This window comes from Pseudophryne corroboree, chromosome 2 (genome assembly GCF_028390025.1).
Source record: "Pseudophryne corroboree isolate aPseCor3 chromosome 2, aPseCor3.hap2, whole genome shotgun sequence".
In the NCBI taxonomy this organism is placed as follows: Eukaryota; Metazoa; Chordata; class Amphibia; order Anura; family Myobatrachidae; genus Pseudophryne; species Pseudophryne corroboree.
The window spans coordinates 159957707-159970686 of NC_086445.1; the positions used below are offsets into that span (position 1 = coordinate 159957707).

At 43.1% G+C, this 12980-nt stretch overlaps 1 long non-coding RNA gene across 1 annotated transcript in view; it reads right to left on the bottom strand.

Moving 5' to 3' along the window:
- LOC135050593 (uncharacterized) overlaps positions 1-12980 on the bottom strand; it is a 118844-nt gene that overhangs the window by 31007 nt on the left and 74857 nt on the right. The window contains exon 2 of the long non-coding RNA XR_010241686.1: positions 2956-3082. This is a non-coding gene — a long non-coding RNA (uncharacterized LOC135050593). The remainder of the gene's footprint in view (positions 1-2955; positions 3083-12980) is intronic.

Sequence of the window (12980 nt, forward strand, 5' to 3'; positions counted from 1 at the left end):
GGGTACCTCAGGCAACGAGCACTAAAAATACCAAATACCACAGAGAGGAGAGGCTCCTTCAGTCTTGATCTATTGCAGAGAAAGTGTGCCTTTTTGCAGATAAAACAAAGATATGCAACAGGGTAGACACACCGGGAGAAGTAAAAGAAATAATTGATGATCTAGATAGACTTGAGGAATGGTCAAGAACGTGGCAACTAAAGTTTAGTGCTAAAAAATGCAATATCATGCACTTGGGTCTCAAAAACGCAAAGGTTAAATTAAATATAGTATCTAGGGTACTATAATGGAGACCACCAAGGATGAAAGGGATTTAGGCGTCATTATTTCAAGTTCAGGAAGCAATGCAACAAAGCAATAAAAAAGACTAGTCAGATGCTTGGTTGCATAGGGAGAGGAATCAGTAAGCGGAAATAAATAAATAATATTAATAGTAATAATATTATTTATATAGCGCTCTTTCTCCATTAGGATTTAAGACACTTAACAGAATTAACATAATACAGTGCAGAAACAATGAAGTACAGAGAGCATGGAGACATTAAAGGGACAATTATGAAACTGCTTGAGTAAACAGGAAAGTCTTGAGTTTGTTTTTGAAGGATTCTGGACTGAGGTCCTCTTGAAATGTACGGAGAAGTGAGTTCCACATATATATATATATATATATATATATATATATATACACAGAATTGAACTCCGGCACTAGGTTCTGCCTCTATTATGGGGCTAGGAAAAAACAATGGTTCCCTAATGCACACCGAGTGAAAAATATTACTACATAATAGTCAGATTATACGGAGATATTGGTTGCGTATATCTGCAGATATAGGGTTAAGCCCCCAGGCCGATCGACAAGGCTTCTCCGTCACTGGGGGTCCCTAATACTAGGTATGGGTCCGGGGTGCAGGACCCCATAACGTCGGCACAGGTCGGCTACCCCAGGTCAGCACACATGTGAGAGTTAATAAGGGTTAATTAGAAGCACAGAAATGCTATGTAAGTGGTGTGATTAAAATAATACAAAAATATATACAAAGTGATAGGGAAAATCATAAGTGTTAATAAAGTGTTAGGGTGTGCCGACCTGAAGCAGGCCAGCCATACCGACACAGGGGCCACCACACCCCACACCCACCCCATAAATAATTACAAATATGTCTGGGTTGAATTCCCAGTGTAAGGCCACATGGTAATGGCTCCTACAGCATCTGAGAGCCAGCTTACCTGGAAATACCCCTAGCTTCTCCTATGGCAGTCTAGAGTCAGCAATCCCTCCTAATGCTGACCCATTCATGCCTCTCAATACAATGCAAAAAATGGTGAGCTGCTCAATCAGATAGTGATGTCACTCAGGTGCTAAAAGGGAGGGGTAATTCTGTGTAGGAAAAAACAATGGTTCCCTAATGCACACCGAGTGAAAAATATTACTACATATTATAATAGTCAGATTATACGGAGATCTTGGTTGCGTATATCTGCAGATATAGGGATTGCTGACTCTAGACTGCCATAGGAGAAGCTAGGGGTATCTCCAGGTAAGCTGGCTCTCAGATGCTGTAGGAGCCATTACCATGTGGCCTTACACTGGGAATTCAACCCAGACATATTTGTAATTATTTATGGGGTGGGTGTGGGGTGTGGTGGCCCCTGTGTCGGTATGGCTGGCCTGCTTCAGGTCGGCACACCCTAACACTTTATTCACACTTATGATTTTCCCTATCACTTTGTATATATTTTTGTATTATTTTAATCACACCACTTACATAGCACTTCTGTGCTTCTTATTAACCCTTATTAACTCTCACATGTGTGCTGACCTGGGGTAGCCGACCTGTGCCGACGTTATGGGGTCCTGCACCCCGGACCCATACCTAGTATTAGGGACCCCCAGTGACGGAGAAGCCTTGTCGATCGGCCTGGGGGCTTAACCCTATATCTGCAGATATACGCAACCAAGATCTCAGTATAATCTGACTATTATGTAGTAATATTTTTCACTCGGTGTGCATTAGGGAACCATTGTTTTTTCCTACACAGAATTACCCCTCCCTTTTAGCACCTGAGTGACACCACTATCTGATTGAGCAGCTCACCATTTTTTGCATTGTATTGAGAGGCATGAATGGGTCAGCATTAGGAGAGATTGCTGACTCTAGACTGCCATAGGAGAAGCTAGGGGTATCTCCAGGTAAGCTGGCTCTCAGATGCTGTAGGAGCCATTATCATGTGGCCTTACACTGGGAATTCAACCCAGACATATTTGTAATTATTTATGGGGTGGGTGTGGGGTGTGGTGGCCCCTGTGTCGGTATGGCTGGCCTGCTTCAGGTCGGCACACCTAACACTTTATTAACACTTATGATTTTCCCTATCACTTTGTATATATTTTTGTATTATTTTAATCACACCACTTACATAGCACTTCTGTGCTTCTTATTAACCCTTATTAACTCTCACATGTGTGCTGACCTGGGGTAGCCGACCTGTGCCGACGTTATGGGGTCCTGCACCCCGGACCCATACCTAGTATTAGGGACCCCCAGTGACGGAGAAGCCTTGTCGATCGGCCTGGGGGCTTAACCCTATATTTGCAGATATACGCAACCAAGATCTCCGTATAATCTGACTATTATGTAGTAATATTTTTCACTCGGTGTGCATTAGGGAACCATTGTTTTTTCCTACACAGAATTACCCCTCCCTTTTAGCACCTGAGTGACATCACTATCTGATTGAGCAGCTCACCATTTTTTGCTCTATTATGGGGCTGTCTTGCTCGGGTGCCCTCCTCCAGGGACAAAGCCCATATGGATACCAGCAAAGAATGAAGAGGCGGCACTCTGAGTCTTCAAACAGTGTAAACCTTGTATTGATGCGTATCAACGTTTCGGGGTCTCCCCCTTCGTCAGGATTAATGCAAAACAACAATCAGTGAATTTAAATAAGACTTACCCCCATTAGGAACATCCCCTCAAGCGTGTGCCGCTGGGCGCGCCATCCCGGCATCCAGACTGACGTCACTGGCGTCTCCGCGGAAGTGACGCGCCGGCGCCCGGAGGCGCATCCATGGCAACGCTACCTGCCAACAGAGATGTAAGCAAACCCTCAGTGAGACAGCTCCGTGCACGCTAGCAGCTCTAGCGTGTAATATACACATAAAGTGCTATCTTATGCATCTACAATATAATGCAGTGACTAAACATACAGTGTTATACACATGTGCTGCCAGGTTAAAAAATGATAATAGTGAACTACATTTATGACATAAACACATAAGAAATTCATATCAAAACTTCATGTAAAAAACACACATAAGATGCTTAAACCATGTCCTGGCTATATACCAGTATACTACTGCTCCCTCATCAAAGATTGCCCCCTTATAAGATTCTAGTGTTAATCATCAGTTCCATAATACATGTGTTGATCTTCAGAGTTTAAATAAAACTGATGAGGCCTAAGTTATCATTAAGTCCCACAGGTCTAAGTGTATTTAACCTGTGAATCCACCGCGACTCTAATTGTAGAAGTTTCTTCCCTCTATTACCCCCCCGGATAGATTCTGGCATATGATCAATTATTCTGTGCTTGAAAGTGGCCATGGTGTGTCTCTGTTCCACAAAGTGTTTTCCTGCTGAAAGGGCATTTTTTATTGCCAACCTGTGTTGTGCCATCCTGGTCTTAAATTGACACTCAGTTTTGCCTATGTAGTATCTGCCGCATGGGCACATAATGGCATAAACTACGAATTTGGTGGTACATGTTAGAGGTCATATAATGGGGAATTTTTTTCCTGAACACGGATGTGTACTGTGGTCACCTACAGACATATGTGAACACGTCGTGCAGCCTGTGCACTTGAAGCAACCATTTTTGCGCCTCAAAAAATGTTTAGGTTCCTCTCTAAACTTGGCCATATCGGTCTTAACGACCATATCTTTAATGCTACAGCCCTTAACATAACTGTGCATAATGCGCTGGTGACGAAAAACACAGACAAGTCTGGGTCAGATGTAACCACAGGCCATAGTTTTTTTACCTGTTTTTGGACATATGGACTGTGCGTGTTGAACTCGCTCACCCATGGAATCACTTTGCCTAACTTTTTTGCTCTTGTGGATGTAAGGCTTTCAGCTCTGCTTTTATTCACTGCCTTCTCTCTGGCCTGTGTCAAAAGGTACCATGGGTAGCCCCTAGCTCTTAATCTAGACTCCATTTCATCCAATTGTATATCTCTCTTTAATGGACTACTGTTGATTTTACATACTCTTAAGAATTGAGCATAGGGGACACTTCTGACCATAGAGGTCGGATGACAACTGTCGTATCTAAGGATTGTATTACGATCTGTCGTTTTTTTTTTATAGGGATGTGGCCAACCTGCCCTCCTCGATTTTGATGTTAAGATCCAAAAATCAAATCTCGTTTGGGCTACTACTCAATGTTAGTTTAACTGGACTCTCCGTGGCATTATGTGTCACAATGATGTTGTGCAAATCTGTCACTTCCCCATGCCACATCAACAAGAGATCGTCTATGTACCTATAGTATAAGAACAATCTACTGGAAATCGTCCTGTTGGCAAAAAACAGACTACGTTCGACCTCCCACATGTAAGCATTTGCAAACGAGGGTGCCACGGAAGATCCCATGGCACACCCCGTTCGCTGCCTGTAAAACTGCCCGTCAAAACTAAAAAAATTATGCGTGAGAGTGAACTCCAATAATTACATGAAAAAGTCTATATCAGGACCCTTATATAATGCATTACCAGTGATCAATTGTCTGACGGCCTGCAATCCCTGTGAATGGGGTATGCAGGTGTACAAACTAGTGACATCAATGGTGGCTAGCGTGATATCAGCCGGTATCACATCATAAGCCAAAAACTTAAAGTAAAGTAGTGGAATCTTTGAGGTGGGTAAATGTACCCTGTACACAAGGTTGTAGATAGCTATCCAGGAAGATAGAAATTGGTTCGCACAGAGACCCACGGGCTGAAATGATGGGTCTGCCCGGTGGCATCTGTGCGTCCTTATGAACTTTGGGGATGGTGTAAAACAAGGGAGACACAGGAAACTCTGACCCCAATTTCTCAAACACCTCAGCAGAGATAAAATCCTCATCCCTAGCTTGCTGTAAAATGTGTTTCAGTTCAGCCTGATATTCAGCTGAAGGGTCATGCGGTAGTTTGCTATAGGTGGATTCATCGTTAAGCAATCTCTGACACTCTTCTCTATAGTCTGTGACCTCTTGTACCACAATAGAACCCCCCTTGTCCGCACTGCGGATGACGATGTCCTTTCTCTTACTTAATACACGCAAAGCCTCTCTCTCTGCCCATGTAAATTAAATAGTCCATGTCTCTGTTGTGTATTGCCAGCAGCTTCCAACATCCTGTGGAATGTTTTAAGGGAGGCGTTATGCGTAATAGGGTCAAACCGTTATTTCGGACCTAATTTCTGGATCCTTGTAGGTAAAGCGGCTTTCTGTTTACCAGGTGGTTGTTTACTGAAATATTCTTTCATTTTTAAAGTGTGGTGCAGTTTGTAGGTGTTAACCTTCCATTCAAAAGCGTCCCCAAAATTAGTGGGTATAAACGAAAGCCCTTTACTCAGGACCCTCATCTCCGCTGGAGTAAGTGGGGTTTTGGATAAATTAAAAATCAGTGTTTCTTCTCCCTGGGCAGCCTTGGTCGGGTTTTGTCTTTTGTTCTGACCGCCCCATCTTGTCCATTTCTGTTTCTCCCCCGTGCGGAATATTCTGCATGGGTATTTACCCCTAAAGGGGTCTCACGTTGCACAGGAGATGGAGATAGATTGCGGGCTTCATCAGATTCACTCGCAGATGTATTATCAGATCTCTCAGGCTGTTTCATTCTGCAGAATCGCTGGGGTTTGCCTCCCGTCTGTGCACTAGTGGTGGTCCCCAACCACGGGTACACACGATGGTGGGCATAATCAAGTTGCACTTTAGTGAGCTTTTCTTTTTACATTTTAACAAATTATTCTTATATTGTTCCACCTGCTCATTTAATCTTGTTACCCATCCCGTGGGCTGTTCAGCTGTCAATACTTGGGCATGCTCTTTCTCAAAAGTGGTAATGAGCTCTCTTGTTTTCCCATGCTCCCTGGTGGACTCATCGATCACGAGGAGGATCAAATCCATGGAGCATTTATTCAGTATGGAAATCCACTTTTTGCAGAACTCCATACTGTATCTCCCAGTCGTTGGTATGTTATGTACTCTAAACCCTCTTGGCAGCTGTTTAGCCCGGTAATAGTCTGATAAAGTGCGGCAGTGACATAAATAGTCAAGTTCTCTTTTCTTCAGACGAAACAACTCCTTGAAAGCCTCTTCATTAGTGGTGACCAATGATTCCAAAAAAATAGGTTCTTTATGTAAAATGTTTTCTGCTTCCATGTCAGAGAAGCTGAGCGTATCATACATGTCACAATGCAGGAGAAATGAGGTAAAATCACTAGGCTCAGCAGCAGATGTCGCCATGGTTTAATGCATAAAAAGTGCTAGTGTCCAAATAAAGTGCTACCAGTGCTAGTGCAAAATGTGAAAACAAAGTGCAGAAAAAGTGCAAAAAAGAGATGATCCTGCGGGTGATATAATCTTTCCCAGTTTAGCAAAGTCCTGTGCCTTGAGCTAAGGGCCTCCGTGCCTACACGGCACCTGAGGACCTAATACATACACAGAATTGAACTCCGGCACTAGGTTCTGCCCCTATTATGGGGCTGTCTTGCTCGGGTGCCCTCCTCCAGGGACAAAGCCCATATGGAAACCAGCAAAGAATGAAGAGGCGGCACTCTGAGTCTTCAAACAGTGTAAACCTTGTATTGGTGCGTATCAACGTTTCGGGGTCTCCCCCTTCGTCAGGATTAATGCAAAACAACAATCAGTGAACTTAAATAAGACTTACCCCCATTAGGAACATCCCCTCAAGCGTGTGCCGCTGGGCGCGCCATCCCGGCATCCAGACTGACGTCACCATGGCAACGCTACCTGGCAACAGAGATGTAAACAAACCCTCAGTGAGACAGCTCCGTGCACGCTAGCGGCTCTAGCATGTAATATACACATAAAGTGCTATCTTATGCATCTGAGGGTTTGTTTACATCTCTGTTGCCAGGTAGCGTTGCCATGGATGCGCCTACGGGCGCCGGTGCGTCACTTCCGCGGAGACGCCGGTGACGTCATTCTGGATGCCGGGATGGCACGCCCAGCGGCACACGCTTGAGGGGATGTTCCTAATGGGGGTAAGTCTTATTTAAGTTCACTGATTGTTGTTTTGCATTAATCCTGATGAAGGGGGAGACCCCGAAACGTTGATACGCACCAATACAAGGTTTACACTGTTTGAAGACTCAGAGTGCCGCCTCTTCATTCTTTGCTGGTATATATATATATATATATATATATATACACTGCTCAAAAAAATAAAGGGAACACTAAAATAACACATCCTAGATCTGAATGAATTAAATATTCTTATTAAATACTTTGTTCTTTACATAGTTGAATGTGCTGACAACAAAATTACACAAAAATTATCAATGGAAATCAAATTTATTAACCCATGGAAGTCTGGATTTGGAGTCACACTCAAAATTAAAGTGGAAAAACACACTACAGGCTGATCCAACTTTGATGTAATGACCTTAAAACAAGTCAAAATGAGGCTCAGTAGTGTGTGTGGCCTCCACGTGCCTGTATGACCTCCCTACAACACCTGGGCATGCTCCTGATGAGGCGGCGGATAGTCTCCTGAGGGATCTCCTCTCAGATCTGGACTAAAGCATCCGCCAACTCCTGGGCAGTCTGTGGTGCAACGTGGCGTTGTTGGATGGAGCGAGACATGATGTCCCAGATGTACTCAATTGGATTCAGGTCTGGGGACCGGGCGGGCCAGTCCATAGCATCAATGCCTTCGTCTTGCAGGAACTGCTGACACACTCCAGCCACATGAGGTCTAGCATTTGTCTTGCATTAGGAGGAACCCAGGGCCAAACGCACCAGCATATGGTCTCACAAGGGGTCTGAGGATCTCATCTCGGTACCTAATGGCAGTCAGGCTACCTCTTGCGAGCACATGGAGGGCTGTGTGGCCCCCTAAAGAAATGCCACCCCACACCATTACTGACCCACTGCCAAACCAGTCATGCTGGAGGATGTTGCAGGCAGCAGAACGTTCTCCTTGGCGTCTCCAGACTCTGTCACGTCTGTCACATGTGCTCAGTGAGAACCTGCTTTCATCTGTGAAGATCACAGGGCGCCAGTGGCGAATTTGCCAATCTTGGTGTTCTCTGGCAAATGCCAAACGTCCTGCACGGTGTTGGGCTGTAAGCACAACCCCCACCTGTGGACGTTGGGCCCTCATACCACCCTCATGGAGTCTGTTTCTGATCGTTTGAGTAGACACATGCACATTTGTGGCTTGCTGGAGGTCATTTTGCAGGGCTCTGGCAGTGCTCCTCCTGTTCCTCCTTGCACAAAGGCGGAGGCAGCGGTCCTGCTGCTGGGTTGTTGCCTTCCTACGGCCTCCTCCACGTCTCCTGATGTACTGGCCTGTCTCCTGGTAGTGCCTTCATGCTCTGGACACTACGCTGACAGACACAGCAAACCTTCTTGCCACAGCTCGCATTGATGTGCCATCCTGGATGAGCTGCACTACCTGAGCCACTTGTGTGGGTTGTAGACTCCATCTCATGCTACCACTAGAGTGAAAGCACCGCCAGCTTTCAAAAGTGACCAAAACATCAGCCAGAAAGCATAGGAGCTGAGAAGTGGTCTTTTGTCACCACCTGCAGAACAACTCCTTTATTGGGGGTGTCTTGCTAATTGCCTATAATTTCCACCTGTTGTCTATTCCATTTGCACAACAGCATGTGAAATTGATTGTCAATCAGTGTTGCTTCCTAAGTGGACAGTTTGATTTCACAGAAGTGTGATTGACTTGGAGTTACATTGTGTTGTTTAAGTGTTCCCTTTATTTTTTTGAGCAGTGTATATACTATATATATATATATATATATAAATAAAAAAGAGCACTGGAATAGTGTTTACAGGCAGTTATATTTGCCCGGTTAAGAGGTTCTGGGGTTTGGATGGAGAGGGAGGGCTGGCTCCATCCATTAAGGCCCAGTTTGGATCTTAGGATCTGTTGCCTGAGAGCAGGCTAATTAGTGATCTCATCTGCATGAGGGTGTTAAAAGGCTGTTAGCCTGATCATTAGTTCTCTCATACTGCCTCGGGAAAAAGAGACTGCACAGTCTGTGGGCGGGATGTATTAAGGTACATCGCCGCCCCTCGCTGCTTACCGCAGCGATGTTGATTGCATATGTACTAACATATGCGATCAATATCTCAATGCGGAGACGGAGGCCCCCCGCGATACCTGTGAGGAGGTCTGCTAAGGGTCTCCGTCACCTCCCCGGGATCTTCACACTGTCTAGACGCCGGGAAGCAGCAGCAGGCTGCCCCCGGCGCCTCCTCCTCCCCCCTGCAGCCGGAAGGACCTCCGGCTGCGTTGCTAGGGGGAGGAGGAGACTACCTTCCGGTTCAAGGGCAGCCTGGAGGAAGGTATGCCGGGGGGGAGGGGGGGAGGCGTCTGCAGCGGGGGCGGCGGAGGTGGCGGGTTGCGGCGGTCGGCGATAAGAAGCCCATAGGCTTCTATAGGGTATTGCCATCCAAAGATGGCGATACCCTGGACGGCCTAAACGCGGCGGTAGGGTCTTAGTAAATTTGAAAATGCGGTAAAACCCCCGTTTTCGGAGGCTGTTTTGTTAAATTAACATTCCTGGGTATATGGTAACATTAATATTGTTCTACCCACTGATTTTATTCTATAATATACCCATTAGGTTGGATATACTGGGAATTTCCCTGATCCTATTTATTACTAATATCTTATCTATTACACACCACTTTTGAACTACTCAGGTATGTGTCCCTAAAAATGAATCCTTTCTTTGAGACTTTCTCTTGTTGGAAAATTGTTATGGTAACGTTTCCTGATAGGTGATTGGGCTACGTACATAAGAACCACATACTCAATTGGTAAAAACCTGAATGTCCAAAAATATTTTATCTACTTCTGAGTTTGAGGATTGCCTAATTTTTTAGTAAGGTATGTGCCCTTATGTATCAAATGTGTGGTTCGGCGCATTCCTTTCTCCCTCTCTGTTCACATTTTGTACTGCCATGTCATCAGCTGGATTGCATTATGTTGTTTTCATTTTTTTGTCCGTTGTATAACATCATATTGTATGAAATACTAAAGTCCTAAAAAATCACATTCTGTACTAATAGATGTTCAGATAGATCCATGGTTATCTTGGCTTCTTTGCTGCGCCTAGGCACACCATGGTTTATTTACATAAACCCTTCATCTAGTGTTCTCAGCTGCAATACAATACAGAGAACAATACAGCATGGGATTAAGTCATTACAGCAGGGGATTAAGTCCGACTGCCCAGTCTCAGTTAATCCTAATTAAGGCCAAGGTAAACATGGACCCATCTGTACCCCTGATGAAGTCTCGGAATAATGACAAAACGCGTTGGTTTATCTGTATCTATTTATGACCTCTGATCTCTATGAATAGGAGGAGAAATAGGATTTCTGTGAAATACTTGAAATTTTATGGATTTTAATAAATATATGGATCAAGCAAAACAAAGTTAATATTTGTTGTTTTAATATTTGGGTTGTTATATTCCGCTATTAGGCGGTAAATGTTGATGTTTATGTGAACAGTTCTGGATCTAATTATTATAGGGGCGCCCCTTCACTTTTGGTATACATTCTATCCTTCTTGATTCTGGCTAACAGGGAATCTAAGTGAAAACGGCTGCCCATATTATACTATAATTAGTATAGGACTTTTACAAGCACAGGAAGAGAGTATTGTGTGTGTGTGTGTGTGTGTGTGTGTGTGTGTGTGTGTGTGTATATGTATATATAGCCAGAATCTCACAATAGAAATAACACAACTTGCCTCGATGCCAGAAAGTATCTGGTGGGTGGAGTCCTATAGTCCAGGGGTGGTTGGGGCACGTTACATTGGAGACCTCATATGTGTGGTAAGTATGTTCTGTTACTTGCATCTACTTTTTACGTAGTGCATTACAAGGTACACAAACAGATGAGCTAAACAAGAAAAACGTGACTTACAGTACAAAACATTGCAAAACAGAAACATGGTTTATACATATTACTGCATCAGTAGTCATAGCACTCAAAAAAGCAGCAGGGCAGCAGCAACCAAGGGTTAGGTCCCGTTGTAGGGAGTATGGAGTAGACGACAGTAAAAGAAAGGGAAGGAGACGCACATGAAGGAAGAGGGCCCTACTCATGTTTAAATTGAGTTTATGATCTCAAACCCATTCAGTTGAAAAAGTGATGTGCACCCATCCTGGTGTTAATTTGAGGGGCTGCCCCGCTTGTAAACCCTCGCTGTATCAACATATTCATTTCTAAAAAAATAAAAATAAAGAAAGAGTGCCTCCTAGTGCAATAAATAAATAAATTAATTAATTAACCAATGTGACAGAAAAAAAAACACATAAATCATGTCAGGTGGTCACGTACCAAACGTAATAAATAAAGTGCTTATCTCTACCAGTCTTGGGATGAGTTTCAGTTGCTCGAAATTCTCCAGTCCAAATATGAGAACAATATCAACTCTCCTTGTTGTGTGTTTTAAATTTAAAAGCAAATAATAAACACCAATATTGATCTGCTGGATCCTCAGTAACTGAAGGACCCAATGTGTATGCGCTTTTATATATACTGATTTTATATATATATTTTATATATATATATATATATATATATATTTATTATGCTGTACATCAGTTATATATCTTTTGCGATGCTCCTGCGGCATTAAATAGGTAGGGAAGAGATTTTGCGAACATGTCCTCAACAAGTAGAGTCATGCAGTATCCAATCACTTTATTTCCCATCACAATTCCAATCCTGAAAAATCATCTTTCAAAGCTATAGCACATGTTACTATGGGAGAAAAAGGGGGAGAGCCTGTAAATAAATTGTAATAATGTGAGATGTATTAGATCCCTAAACTGCAAACGTTGTTACCCATGAGAGCTATGAAAGAGCATCCTTCATTTGATGAATGGATTATCCTGTCTTTCTCTTTCTTTCTCTTTTTTCTTACATGTGCATATAATTTTGTGGAGTATATCAAAAATTGTATATATTTTATTGGCTCATATATATTTTTTTAACAATTTAAATATGTATTGTTTAATATGTCTCTCTTTAGTGTGCAGTGAATTTTTGTATATTATTTAAATATTATTTATTATCATTATATTTTGTATATATAGTTTTAGGAATACCTTTTATATTACTATGTGTAATGAGTATCCATAATAGTGTATTGTGCCGACTTGAATGTGTATTTATCGTCTTCCACATCACTAATGCTATGAGCATTTAATATAGTGGTTGGTGCTGATATTAATGCTCTGTTTCTGCATTTTCTTCCTTGTTTTGGTGTTGCCTGGCAACCGCATTATAGACCAAGATGGCTCCAAAAAACCTACCATGCATTCACTTCATGGAATCATTTTCTCAGAGATTCTTTAAAGGTAGGGCAAAGGGTGTGTACATAGGGTAGCCAGGTAACAAGAATTTCTCGACCATGCATTCCTTGTGCATGGATGTTTCCACCCAGTCCATCATGAACAGAAAATAAATTCTAGGGTGCAATGTAATATAATGTCATTGGGGTAGACGCCTTGTGATAGCCACTGTGATAATATAGCTTTTACAGTTCCACTGCTAACTTACTCTCATTGCAGTCACGTTAAACAGCCCTTCAGGTCGCGTCTAGTCATGAGTACGTTTACCGACATCGAGCATTTTTTGTGCATTTTTTCCCTGAAAATGTCCCCTTACTGGCATCACTATGCAAAACCCACAAGCAGACTCTGCTGATT